Raw genomic sequence first — 15,110 nt, forward strand, 5'->3', positions numbered from 1 at the left:
TGAGGCACTGATGAGCTGTAACTTGAGATTGAGTTCGGAAAGAGTGTGCCAGGAGAGTGAGTGTTTGAGCACGGTCTCTTGGAAGAAAAGCTTTTGCTGTGATGGTGTTTAGGTCTGCACCTACGAATTGTAATAGGTGAGATGGTGTGAAATGGGATTCTGGTAATTGATGAGAAACCCCAAGGAGTGAAGCAAGTTGACTGTGAGCTTGAGGGAATTGAGAGCTCCTTCCTGTGTCTGACTCCTGATGAGCCAATCGTCCAAGTAAGGGAATACATGCACTCTTTGTCTGTGAAGATGTGCCACCGCTACTGCTAGACACTTTGTGAACACTCGAGGTGCTGAGGCTAGGCCGAATGGGAGTACTCGGTATTGAAAATGTTGTTCTTCGACCAGAAATCGCAGGTATTGGCGATGAGGAGGAAAGATGGGAATGTGAGCGTAGGCGTCTTGAAGATCCAGAGAGCAGAGCCAATCCCCTTTTTGAAGTAGAGGTAGCATGGTGCCTAACTATACCATCCTGAATTTTTCTTTTTTGAGAAATTTGTTGAGATTTCTGAGATCCAGGATTGGACGTAGGCCTCCAGTTTTCTTTGGAATGAGGAAATAGCGGGAGTAGAATCCTCTGCCCTGCTAAGGCCTGGGAACTGGTTCTATGGCCCTGGCTCTCAGAAGGGTGGATAATTCTGTTCTTAGGATTTTGGAGTGGTGGGTCACTGTCCAAGATGTGATGGGTGGAGTTTCTTTTGGCACAGTGAGAAAATCCAATCGGTACACTTGAGCTGTAATTGAGAGTACCCATTGGTCTGTTGTTATGGAGGTCCAGGTGTGATGGAAATAGGTTATGCGACCTCAGACTGGTATTTGTGGAAGTGGATTGTGGGAGGGTCTCTGCTCTCTGGTTGCATTTCAAAAGCCTGAGGTAGATGCAGTCTGAGCAGGTGGTTGAGGCCTAGCAGGCCTTTGCCGAGACTGAGGACGCTGAGTTGGACGAGCTTGTCTTGCCCGGCTTGTTAGTGGGTAGTAGCGTCGTTGGCGGTAGTAAGGCCTCCTGACATCTCTTCTAGGAAGTCTTCTAGAAGGTGGTTGTGACTCGAGGAATCCGTGATAATTGCTTGAGAGTTTCCGTGTGGTCCTTTAAGGTGGCCACTGCCTCCTTAACCTTGTCTCCGAATAGGTTCTCACCCAAACAAGGAAGGTCGGCTAATCTCTCTTGAACTTCTGGCCGTAACTCAGAAGCTTTCAGCCAAGCCCATCTACGAGCCGTGATTCCTAAGGCTGACAATCGAGAAGCGGTCTCAAAGCTGTCGTATGTAGCTCTGACTTCGTGCTTGCCTGCTTCTAGGCCCTTATGCACGAGTTGTGAGAAAGGTTCTTGAAATTGCTCTGGAAGATCCTGGGTAAAGCCTTCGACCTGCTTCCAGATGTTGCGTTGATATTGGTTCATGAATAACTGGTATGAATTTATTCTTGAAACCAACATAGCACCTTGAAATACCTTTCTGCCTAGACTATCCAGGAATCGACTTTCTTTTCCTGGTGGTGTGGAAGCATGTGTTTTAAGCCTTTTAGCCTTTTTCTGGGCTGACTCAACTACCACAGACTGGTGTGGTAGTTGAGATTTTTGAAATCCAGGAATTGGCTGGACTAAGTATGTAGCATCTGCTCGCTTATTAACTGAAGCTACTGATCCAGGGTGCTCCCACAATCTGTACATGAGCTACTGCAGCACCTCATGTACTGGTACAGCCAGTATTTCCTTGGGTGGATCTACAAACTGTAGCACCTCTAATGTCTTCTGTCTGGAGTCAATTTCAGAGAGAAGCTGAAAAGGTATAGTCTCCGACATGTCTTTTACAAAATTGGAGAAAGAAAGATCTTCCGGAGGTGACTTTCTCCTATCTTCTGGAGGTGAAGGCTGAGATAAGATGTCCTCGTCTGTAGAGACATCTGTGTCAGAATCAGTTGCAGTGTCTCTTGGATGACCTGATGGCCTAAGAGGCATCGATGGAATGGAAGGAAATCCTGGAGATTGTGGTCTCCGAGGTGGGACAATGCCAGAAGGACCTGGTATTGGTTCTGGCATCGTGTCCTCATCCATATCTTGGGGCTTCTTGGATACAGCCTGGATTAGGGTGTCCAACTTCTCCATCAGAGGCTGAAAAATAGAGGCCTCTGGAATCGGCATCGATGGTTTCATCGGTGCTGGCGGTGGAATCGGCATAGAGGGCATCAGTGTTGGAACCGGAATAGGCATCGACGGCATCAGTGCCGGAATAGCCGGTGACATCGGTATAGAGGACGGAATATCCATCGGTACCAGAATCGGCATCGATGGCATCGCTGGTGTCGAAGGTTGTGGCCTCGGTATCACTTCGAGGAATGCGTCCCGTACCGCTTGACGTATGTAAACATCAAGTTCCACCCGCATGGATGGTGAGATCAGAGCAGCCATGGGGGGAGGCGGTAGTGGCGATGCCAGTACCTCCTCAGAGCCCTGAGAAGGTACGGTTCCCTGCACCGGTATCGGCGGGGATCGCCTTGGTACATCCAACCGAGGTTTCTTAGCCGTCGATTCCATCTCCGATGGCACCACGGGTATCAGGTCGGTGGTCGACGTGTGCGGCCTTCGATGCCGATGGCGATGCTTTTCTTTTTCTTTGGCCTTTTCGCTTCCCGATGTCGATGGATAGGGGGAGGAAAGAAAAGCATCTCCCGACTCACCTGGGACTCGCTTCTTTAACACCACCTTACGAATCGATCCAGCCGGAGACAATTGCATTGAGGATGATGCTGCAGGTAAAAGCTGAATTTTGAACAGCTGTTCCAACTGAACTGAACGGGACATGGAATAAGGAAGAAGCATTATAGGCTGTCTTAAAAAAAAAAAAAGAAGATGCAGCTTCCATTTACACTGGTGTGGTCTACAGGCCAATGACTCAAACAGAAGAGCTAGATAGAGATCTGGTTGAAAACACCCAAAAGGTGGGAATGAAAGGAAGAGTGTTGCTCAATGGAGATTTTAATCTGCCGGATGTAGTTTGAAGTATCCCCTACTGCAGAATCTGCAAGTAGTCGTAAAATAGTGAATGCCCTTCAAGGAGCTCTGCTCCAACAAATGTTACTGGAACCCACAAGGGAGGGAGTGACACGACCTAGTGCTCACAAATGGGGATAGTGTCTCTGATGTCCAGGTAGGGGCTCACATGAGCACAAGTGTTCAATAGATGATATTCTATATCGCAAACAGAAGAAAGAAGTCACACGAAGATCCAGACTTTGAACTTCAAAAATACAGACTTTGTCCAAATATGGATGTACCAGGAGGAGGAACTAGAATATTGGGAGGAAATGGGAGAGATGGAACAGTGAGCCAAATTAAGAGGAGCTATTACAAAGGCAACAAAATCTATATGTTCGAAAATTAAGCAAAAGTAAAAGGATAAAGAAAATTATTTCATTCTCACAGGAGGTGGCTGAAAAATAAAGGCAAAAAGAACAATATTCGAGAAGTACAAAGGATCCTAAACAAATGAACACAGGAAAGAATATCTGGTGAAGCCAAAGGAGATAAAGAAAGAAATCAGGAAAGCAAAAGATTAGGTGGAAGAAAGGATTGCCAAAGAGGTAAAGTGAGGAAACAAAACATTTTTCAGATACATAAGAGAAAGGCCTGAGGTAGTATATAGTGAAACAAAGGTGAAAAAGAGCAATATGGTGGAAAAAGACAAAGATATATCAGAAATATTAAGCAAATACTTCACTTCAGTGTTCACTAAAGAAAACCCTGGGGACTGTTGCTGGTTGACAAGACCATGGATGTGACTGGGGTACATGTAATCCCATTTACAGAAGAGAGTGTCTGGGAGGAACTAGGAAATCTGAAAGTGGACAAGGCCATGGGGCTGGATGAGGTACATCTCAAGGATACTAAAGGTCCTCAAAGATATGCTGGTGGGTCTCCTGAAAGACCTGTTCAATACATTCCTGGAAATGGGAATGGTGCCACAGGACTGGAGAAGAGCAGTTGTGGTCCCATTCCACAAGAGCAGTAGCAGAGAGGAGGCTGGAAACTATAGGCCGGTCAGGCTCACTTCGTGGTGGGAAAATAAATGGAGACTCTGCTGAATGACAGGGATAGTGAACTATCTTAAATCCGGTGGGCTGCTGGGCCCAAGACTGCATGGATTCACCAGGGGAAGGTCCTGTCAGACAAATCTGATTGACTTTTTTGATTGGGTGACAAGAGAACTGGATCAAGGAAGAACACTTGATGTGATTTACTTGGATTTCAGCAAAGCTTTTGATATGGTCCCACATAGGAGGCTCATGAATAAAATGAGAAGCTTAGGACTGGGTGCCAAGGTGGTGGAGGGTTTACAAACTGATTGACTGAGAAGACAGCGTGTAATGGCAAATGGATCTTACTCTAAGGAGAGAACAGTGTGTAGTGTCTCAAGGATCAGTTTTAGGACCAATTCTATTCAATACCTTCATGAGCAACATTACGGAAGGGACAGAAGGTAAACTTTGTCTTTTTACGGGTGATACTAAGATCAGCAACAGAGTAGACATGCCTGAAGGAGTTAAGAGAATGAAAATTGATTTAAGAAAGCTTGAAGAGCGATTGAAGATTTGATAGCTGGGATTCAATGCCAAGAATTGCAGAGTCATACATTTGAGGTGTGGTAACCTGAAAATCGTATGCAATGGGTTGGGGGAGGCGAAAGACTGATGTGCATGGACCAAGAGAAGGACCCTGGGGTAATATTGTATGGTGATCTGAAGGCAGCAAAGCAATATGATAAAGTGATAGCTAAAGTCAAATGCTTGGCTGCATAGAGAGAGGGATAACAAGTAAGAAAAAGGAGGAGATAATGCCCCTGATACAAGTCCTTGGTGAGGCCTCACCTGAAGTACTGTGTTCAGTTCTGGAGACCTAATCTCAAAAGAGCTCGAGAAAGGATTGAAGTAGTCCAGAGATAGGCAACCAAAATGTTGTGAGATCTATATTGGAAGAATATGAAAAGAGGCTGAAAGATCTTGGTGCAAGGGAAATATGATACAGATCTTCAGATACCTGAAAGGTATTAATGATGCACAAATTGCAAACCTTTTCTGTTGGAAAGCAAACTACGGGGGAGGGGGGGGTGATGACTCTGAACCAACATTAGGAAATGTCTTCACGGAAAGGGTAGAGGATGCCCGTGAAGAGGTGGTAAGGACGAAATCTGTAAATGACTTCAAAAGGGCATGGGATAGATATTGTGGATCGGTAAATACTAGATATTGGAAATGAAGAAAAGCAGAACATGGGGGTAACCTGTACAGAACTGAAATTGCTACCTTTAACAGAAGGCATGGGGGTAACTTGAATGGAGCAGTAGTTACTATCATAAGCAGCTTACTGAGCAGACTGGTTGGACCATTTGGTCTTTATCTGTAATTCCTTTTGTACTAGTTCCTAATGTTAGAAGCAAAACAAGAGCTTCTCACTGTCAGGCAGATACAGCACTGTTAACCGACATTTGGACGCGCGTTTTCGACGTGCTAGCTTTACCCCTTATTCTGTAAGGGGTAATAGTGCGTCGAAAAAATGTGTCCAACCCACCCCCCGAGACTAATAGCGCCCGCAACGTGCAAATGCATGTTGATGGCCCTATTACTCATTCCCGCGCGATACAGTAAGTAAAATGTGCAGCCAAGCTGCACATTTTACTTTAAGAAATTAGCGCCTACCCAAAGGTAGGCGTTAATTTCTGCTGGCGCCGTGGAAGTGCACAGAAAAGCAATAAAAACTGCTTTTCTGTGCACCCTCCGACTTAATATCATGGCGATATTAAGTTGGAGGTCCCAAAAGTTTAAAAATAAATAAAAAATTTTAAAGCAGCCTGCGGTTTGAAAACCAGACGCTCAATTTTGCCGGTGTCCGGTTTCTGAACCCGTGACTGTCAGCGGGCTCGAGAACCGATACCGGCAAAATTGAGCGTCGGCTGTCAAACCCGCTGACAGCCGCCGCTACTGTTGAAAAAAAGGCGCTAGGGACACGCTAGTGTCCCTAGCGCCTCTTTTTACCATGGGCCCTAATTTAAATATTATAGTTTACTGAATCGTGCGCACAGGACACTGGCCTGTGCGCTCGCCCGCTCTCCCGCGAAATTTACTGTATCGGCCCGTGTGTGATTTGGCAGAGTTTCAAATAGATGTAATCTGAATCCATTCTACACTATGCTAAGACTCTGAAGTTACTCTAGGTCAATTATGAAAATCTCAGCCTTCCCCCAACAGGAAGGTTCTCTGGAACAGACACTAGGATCTTGGCTGTGTCTTCCTTTATCCAGTGAAAACCCTAAGGTTTTGGTTGAGATACAGATTGTGGTTTTGGTGCTCTCTGCTAGCTGGAATACGAAGGCAGAAGATATCTCCTTGGTGCTCCATTTTAAAACCTCTTGGATGAAGAGGATGGGGTTTGGAGTGGCAGTGGTCTTCCATTTGAGCCACTATTTCCTTTACCTTACCTCCAAAAAGATTCTTCCTATTACAAAGCACATCAGCGAGCCTGTCTGAAACCCACAGTCATGCAAGTCTGCGGGTGGCAATACCCACTGCAGAGAGACTCTTTAGGTCATCTCAGAAACAATGAATCAACTGGACCATGCGTTTTCCACACTCTGTCAATCTGTCCAGTAGTAACTCCCATTCATCAAGGCAATACTTTGTCAGACCCCTAACATCTTTTAGGATGTTTCGAATGTATTGATTCATAAGGAGCTGGAGGAAGCTTTGTGGGCCCCGAACATGGTTCTCTAGGTCAAGGGCAGAGAAATCATTCCTTGGGTCCTGGACATTTTCCCTTCTTTAAAGTGGAATCAACCGCAACAGATTGATGAGGCAGTGGCTGTTTCCCAGGAATCTTCCAGATGCAATATATTGTGGTCGCCTTCTTATTCACCGAACACACAGAGATAAGAACATAAGAAAATGCCATACTGGGTCAGACCACGGGTCCATCAAGCCCAGCATCCTGTTTCCAACAGTGGCCAATCCAGGCCATAAGAACCTGGCAAGTACCCAAAAACTAAGTCTATTCCATGTTACCATTGCTAATGGCAGTGGCTATTCTCTAAGTGAACCTACTAGCAGGTAATGGACTTCTCCTCCAAGAACTTATCCAATTCTTTTTTAAACACAGCTATACTAACTGCACTAACCACATCCTCTGGCAACAAATTCCAGAGTTTAATTGTGTGTTGAGTAAAAAAGAACTTTCTCCGATTAGTTTTAAATGTGCCCCATGCTAACTTCATGGAGTGCCCCCTAGTCTTTCTACTATCCGAAAGAGTAAATAACAGATTCACATCTACCTGTTCTAGACCTCTCATGATTTTAAACATCTCTATCATATCCCCCCCCTCAGCCGTCTCTTCTCCAAGCTGAAAAGTCCTAACCTCTTTAGTCTTTCCACATAGGGGAGCTGTTCCATTCCCCTTATCATTTTGGTAGCCCTTCTCTGTACCTTCCCCATCGCAATTATATCTTTTTTGAGATGCGGTGACCAGAATTGTACACAGTATTCAAGGTGCGGTCTCACCATGGAGCATTATGACATTTTCCGTTTTATTCACCATTCCCTTTCTAATAAATTCCCAACATTCTGTTTGCTTTTTTTGACAGCCGCAGCACACTGAACCGACGATTTCAATGTGTTATCCACTATGACACCTAGATCTCTTTCTTGGGTTGTAGCACCTAGTATGGAACCCAACATTGTGTAATTATAGTATGGGTTATTTTTCCCTATATGCATCACCTTGTACTTATCCACATTAAATTTCATCTGCCATTTGGATGCCCAATTTTCCAGTCTCACAAGGTCTTCCTGCAATTTATCACAATCTGCTTGTGATTTAACTACTCTGAACAATTTTGTGTCATCTGCAAATTTGATTATCTCACTCGTCGTATTTCTTTCCAGATCATTTATAAATATATTGAAAAGTAAGGGTCCCAATACAAATCCCTGAGGCACTCCACTGTCCACTCCCTTCCACTGAGAAATTGTCCATTTAATCCTACTCTCCGTTTCCTGTCTTTTAGCCAGTTTGCAATCCACGAAAGGACATCGCCACCTATCCCATGACTTTTTACTTTTCCTAGAAGCCTCTCATGAGGAACTTTATCAAATGCCTTCTGAAAATCCAAGTACACTACATCTACCGGTTCACCTTTATCCACATGTTTATTAACTCCTTCAAAAAAGTGAAGCAGATTTGTGAGGCAAGACTTGCCCTGGGTAAAGCCATGCTGACTTTGTTCCATTAAACCATGTCTTTCTATATGTTCTGTGATTTTGATGTTTAGAACACTTTCCACTATTTTTCCTGGCACTGAAGTCAGGCTAACCGGTCTGTAGTTTCCCGGATCTCCCCTAGAGCCCTTTTTAAATATTGGGGTTACATTTGCTATCCTCCAGTCTTCAGGAACAATGGATGATTTTAATGATAGGTAACAAATTTTTACTAATAGGTCTGAAATTTCATTTTTTAGTTCCTTCAGAACTCTGGGTTGTATACCATCCGGTCCAGGGGATTTACTACTCTTCAGTTTGTCAATCAGGCCTACCACATCTTCTAGGTTCACCGTGATTTGATTCAGTCCATCTGAATCATTACCCATGAAAACCTTCTCCATTACGGGTACCTCCCCAACATCCTCTTCAGTAAACACCGAAGCAAAGAAATCATTTAATCTTTCCGCGATGGCCTTATCTTCTCTAAGTGCCCCTTTAACCCCTCGATCATCTAACGGTCCAACTGACTCCCTTCACAGGCTTTCTGCTTCGGATATTTTTTAAAACGTTTTTATTGAGAGTTTTTGCCTCTACAGCCAACTTCTTTTCAAATTCTCTCTTAGCCTGTCTTATCAATGTCTTACATTTAACTTGCCAATGGTTATGCTTTATCCTATTTTCTTCTGTTGGATCCTTCTTCCAATTTTTGAATGAAGATCTTTTGGCTAAAATAGCTTCTTTCACCTCCCCTTTTACCCATGCCGGTAATCGTTTTGCCTTCTTTCCACCTTTCTTAATGTGTGGAACACATCTGGACTGTGCTTCTAGAATGGTATTTTTTTTTAACAATTACCACGCCTCGGACATTTTTTTTTTTTTACTTTTGTAGCTTCTCCTTTCAGTTTTTTTTCTAACAATTTTTCTCATTTTATCAAAGTTTCCCTTTTGAAAGTTTAGCACGAGAGCCTTGGATTTGCACACTGTTCCTCTTTCAGTCATTAAATCAAATTTGATCATATTATGATCACTATTGCCATGCGGCCCCACCACCGTTACCTCTCTCACCAAGTCCTGTGCTCCACTGAGAATTAGATCTAAAATTGCTCCCTCTCTTGTTGGTGCCTGGACCAATTGCTCCATAAAGCTATCATTTATTCCATCCAGGAACGTTATCTCTCTAGTGTGTCCCGATGATACATTTACCCAGTCAATATTGAAATGACATGTACCAGCGCACCCAGGATACTGTATAGGCGCTGTATTAAGCGCCTATAAAGTAAAATGGGTTGCGCGGGCCTAACGCTTCGCCTAACGCTTCGCAGACGCGGCTTGCATTTGCAAGTAATTTAAATAGAGTATCGAGCGGTATGTGATCAGAACAGTGCGTGGGGCAAACGAGGGTGCGCCGGGCACTGCCGCACTCTTTGTAACGCGGCCTTACTGTATCGATCTGTAAGGGATGCTGGCAGCACTGAGGAAGAACTCTGCGCACTATGGTGGCTGCAGAAGAGAACATTAAGTCTATTGGATGATATCAGCCCACATGTGAAAATGTCACATTCTGCTTGTCCTTGGAAAAATTGCATAACCCCTTAAAAGGAGCCCACCCACCTCTGTTTAAAACACTCTTAGAACCTATTTAAAAGCACAATATTTCTGTTGCTGGTAGGAGCTCCTCTGAATGGCCCCTAACCCAGAATTGTTGCTGTATTGTCTGGACTACAGTACGTTGGGAGGGGGACAAAATTGCACCAGAACCCAGCCCAGTTTCTGATTGAACTGGAAGCCCAAAGGAGAAGGAGGAAACTACCAGATTAAAAAACAAACACACAGAGGACTAGTAAAATGTCAAATACTGGGGAATTCTGCGATAATTTTTGTGAAAATTAGATTTGGAAACAGAAAAAAGAACCATCTCCTCAAGCAAACATGTGGCTAACAGAAAAATCATATCTGACATGTTCAGAGAACAAGAAGGAATCAAGGGGAACCACAGGGCCTCTCCAGGGCAGAAAGCTCTGCAAAATTACATGTCCATTCTGCACAATGCATGGTGATGTACTCATTTGTGTGACAAGTAATCTGTTCATCTTCGGAGAAAGAGATATTTTAGATATTACATAAAGTATGGAAAATAGAAAAACATTTTTAGGTACTTCTCCTTTAAACAGATTTCTGGTGCTATTTAAAATATACAATTTTATAAGTGATTGTACTCTCAACAATAAAGTAAAGTTGCTTACCTGTAACAGGTATTCTCCAAGGACAGCAGGATGTCAGTCCTCATACATGGGTGACATCATCGGATGGAACTTTGATCTCAAATTCTTGAGCTTTCAAACATGCTCTACTGAGCATGTGCAGCTGTAGTTATCACTCTGCCCCCTAGGCAAAGTCCCTCAATCCATGATATAGATAATTCATGGAGAAACCAACTCCCAGGGGAGGTGGGTGAGTACCAACATCTTGCTGTCCTCAGAGAATGGAGAACACCTCTTACAGATAAGCAGCTCTGCTTTCTCCGAAGACAAGCAGGATGGCAGTCCTCACACATAGGTGATTCCCAAGCTATAGGCTTCCCGCACAGGACCCCAAAGTGCTGAAAGCACCATCTTTCTCCCATTTGCCTGTGAGGCAGCTAACCTAAAAATGGGTCTAGGTGGGAAAACAGTTGGGTTCTACAAAATAAAAGCAAAGAACAGACAGATACAAATACCCTGATGTATAGCAGAGGTGCCTAAGGCAGGATCGGTATGATGCAAAGTCCAGCAAGAAGCATACTTTTCCTCACAGGACTATTATAGTCAGGATTTTGGATCAGTGAACCCTGACAAGCAAGGAGGTCTAGATCCTCCTAGATATAGGAAAAGGCCTAGAGAATCAACTAAGAGAAGAACTCTTGGACTAAGACAGCGCAGTTTCCTTCGGTGTCACAAGACAATTGAAAAACCAACTGGGGCCAGAAAGCCCTCCAGAAAGAAAATGCAGGCCTCTAGCATCTGAAGGACAGAGTGCATTTGCAGAAGTGCACCCAATGACTGGCTGACAGACACAATGGGCAGAAAAACCCAAGCAACACTTAGAAGAAGCAGCAGCAGCAATAATGGCCAGGTCTGTGGCAGATCTTACTTCCCAAACTACCAGATGGACCTGACTCCCAGGACGGATGTCAAAAGTGTCAGGGGGATGAAAGGCAATCCCTTAAACGATATTGCTAGCCCAAAAACCTCTGAGTAGGGCGTTAAGCTAGGCCTGAAGCTCACCCACGCTCCACCATGAAAAGTGTAAGCCTATTCATCCTGTACACGGGATAACTCAAGTAAGCAGGGAGGCACTCTGGTCAACACAGTTAAACATGAAAGGCTGAAGGCAGTACTGGCGAGAAGTTGGTGAAAAAACAGGGAAAAGGTGGTATACTAATCCCTGCAAGTATACCCTAAAATATACCACAAATGTTCTAGCTTTTTTCCACCACCCCCTCCCGACAAAGTAAGACGGAGTGAAAAATACAAGGAGGCAGACCCTGGGGCTACAGGGATAAGAAAAAGCCATTAGGCTATATTTATCAATCCCAAACAAACAACTCATTGATCATTCCGTTGCGCACCCCCCACCCCCTGATAAGCAGCATGATAAGAACAGCCAAAACAGACAGCAAAACTCCTGGGGAAGAAATCCACTATGAGACAGAAAGCAGGGTTGCCGCAAGTGCAAACCCCTGCAGAAACATGATTTCTTTACCAACCTGGCACCTGACCTCAGAATAGACTGCCCATGAACCTGGACTAGGTATCAATATCCAAGTCCACGATTATGTATACTTTCCCCTAGGAATCATGTGGTTCAGTAAGTGGAACAATGGTTGCATGAACCAGGACCTCTCTGACTACTGACAGTGTTATCCCTAAAAAGGGGGGGGGGGGGGGGAGTATAGCTCGCAAGCCACCGCAACAAAACGTGTAGCACCTCTGTTGTGGTATCCTTCATCCCCTAAATCATGCTGCCAAGGATATGGCGAAAGGTTGAAAGACATACTTGCCAACTGGGATACATATGGACCAGAACTCTCTTCACTAAGGTAAGATCCAGCATGCGAGAATGACTGGCAAGAGCTGTCATGTGCGAAAAATGCACATCGTGCTCAGCAGATATCAAAAAGGTGACTTGTGTGAGAGAAACCCCTAATCTTTGCCGAGGAGCTGCCCAGAAGGGGAGAACCTGAGTACGACAAGGAGACAATCTGGAATAACTCTCTCACGAAATAGACCTGTTGTGCCCTTAGCTGACCTAGGAAAGAGTGCTAATCCCTGTCTTGCTTTCGAATCCTGTAGGGAACAAAGAGCAACTGCCAGTCAGAAGTAATGAAATCCCTTTTTCAGGAAACTGAGAATGAATGCCACCCCCTTGTAGAGGTGGACAAACTGGCGTCCAAGAGAGAACCATTAAGGCTCCGTGTCTCCCTTTTCCGAAGGGTGAGGAAAGTAACGTGAATCAGGGCCTCCCAATCCCAAAAAACCGTTCTACTCTCCAGGAAGCGTGGGTTATTGTCACTGATTGCTGAGGTTCTTAAGGACCAAATCTGTCACAGGTGGCCACTCCATCAAACAGGGAAGGCCACCACAATAATCCATGGATCAAGTAAGAATGGTTCAATGATCGCCACTTCTATCCTTACAATGCTCACAGGTCCTGGTCTACAAGGAGGTGCACTGATACAAAAGAATCGAGGCTCCAGCTTGGCAACAGACCTCTTTATATATTTAAAAATTTTTCTGTACCACTATCTACGATGCACAAAGCGGTTTACAATAACACATAATAAATAAAACACAGAACATGTCATTAAACATTAGGTTAACACTTCAAACACACCATATAATAAAGCATTGCAGTAGCAGACCTGCACGAGATGGAGCCCCAGAAGCTTCTGCTCTAAGAGGTTCAACATAAGCTAACATGGGAAGAGTTGAAAGACATACCCCTCTTCTGTGGAAGGGAAAGACTCTTCCACAGTACCCTTCTGGTATTTACACCACTAGTGGTTTGACCAGAAATGCAGTCTTAGGTCAGTCTTGTGGCAGATGCACACAACCTATTGGGCTCGTCATGAAGCAAACACATACACAACCACACTAGAGGGCAACTGGAACCCCCTGCTTTTAAAAGTGCGATGACCAGTACCTCATCCAGTGGTACCCCCATCTTACAGATGGTGGCGCACATTTAAGTCACACTTGTGGGTAGAATTCTACAGCACAGCAGGCACCATTTGTTAGAGTCAGTGGTTGCGCACTGCCAAAAACAATCCAAGAGTGTGTGAGGGCTCCCTCCTTGCTAAAGTCCAATTGTACTCTAAGGTACGAAACAGACGAGAATGCTGATACTTTGGCGCAATGATAGCGGTCCTGCTATCTCTGGTACGGCTGCGCAAGGCAACAGACAATGCCGCCCACCAACATCTAAAGCACTTGAAGTAGGAGACCCCTGCCATAACCAACTGTTTATGAAGTGTTCCACGGTTGCACTAACTTCTAATGGAGTCAGCATATACAGTGTAATAACAGCATCTCCAGTGCCATTGGGGTTCTGACTATCGCCGTCCCTGGTGGTGGGCAGAATTGTCCCCATACCTATGGCACCTGACAATGCTCACCACCCTTTCCATCGCAAAACGGCATAAGGGAAGCCCATAGTAATTAATGGTGCCCATGGTGCTCTGTGGTGGTGCCTTGCAGCATCCTACCATGTCCACTGGTGACACAGTGACAATGGCAAACTTGGCATTCACTAGCAATGGATCATATCAATGGCACTAATGATGCCACGCCCAGGACCCCGACGGTGCTCAACTGCGCCACTGGTGCCCGGCATGCCCAATGGAATGTGGCGCCTGTAGATGACAGTGGGTGGCACCCATGTACATGGCGCCCGAAGGTGCTGATGACTCACATAATGAAAACGTTCATGGGTCTGTGCCACCGATGACGCCTGAGGTGCCCAAGAGCGGAGGCCCCTCGGCACCAACACACCACTTGTTGCCCCACGGAATCAACATGCCAATCAGTGCCCAAAAGAGCCAATGACTGCTGGTGTCCTCACCAATAAACCTCGGCTCAGCTATGTACACAAAGGCATCAATGCATCACGTTCGATGGCATCTATGCCAGTGCCAATAGCCGATGCTAGCCTCGATAGCAACTCTGGTACTTGGCAGCACTGATAGTGCTCAGAGCCCCACAGGGCCTGATGCCTCAATCTAAGTGCATTTGCCGCTGTACAGTGGCTCTGAACACCTTAGAATGTTAGCAGCTAGGGGACCAGACAGACTTCCGCCATCAATGGCATACCTCAATCCCCCTTGGTGTCCCTTCCTGGACACCACCAAGGGAGCTTATCTGTGCCCCCAACGCTCGATATCCTTGAAGGCACTGGCCCATGATGCACCCTTGATGCCTTAGCACTCCAGGGTACCTCAGGTCAATGGTGACCCCGGCACTTGACAGCACCATGGTCACCCCATGCCCAAAACCTGTCAGCCAACAGTTTCCATGGCGCTCAAGGACTCTCAGGACCCCCATGCTCTGGCAGTTGATGATCTCGAGGGTGACCAAGTGCTCAATAGCGACCCCCGGTGCCTCCTGGCAGCGATGGTGCTTGACAGTGTCAAGAGCAGCCATGAATGGCATTGCTGGCAAATACACCCAATAGCCTCAATGGCAATGGCGCTCGAGGGCATCCCCCACCTCAATGGCCTCGAGGACGGCTCCAATGGCGGCGAGGGTGACCATGGCGCACAATGGCAGTCCTGGTCCCTGATGCA

General features: G+C 45.5%; 1 protein-coding gene across 1 annotated transcript in view; it reads right to left on the minus strand.

The window, feature by feature from the left end:
- The window catches only part of SLC39A6 (solute carrier family 39 member 6), a 188,601-nt gene that overhangs the window by 9,962 nt on the left and 163,529 nt on the right, over positions 1-15,110 (minus strand).

The sequence above is a fragment of the Rhinatrema bivittatum genome, chromosome 2, assembly GCF_901001135.1.
Source record: "Rhinatrema bivittatum chromosome 2, aRhiBiv1.1, whole genome shotgun sequence".
Lineage (NCBI taxonomy): Eukaryota > Metazoa > Chordata > Amphibia > Gymnophiona > Rhinatrematidae > Rhinatrema > Rhinatrema bivittatum.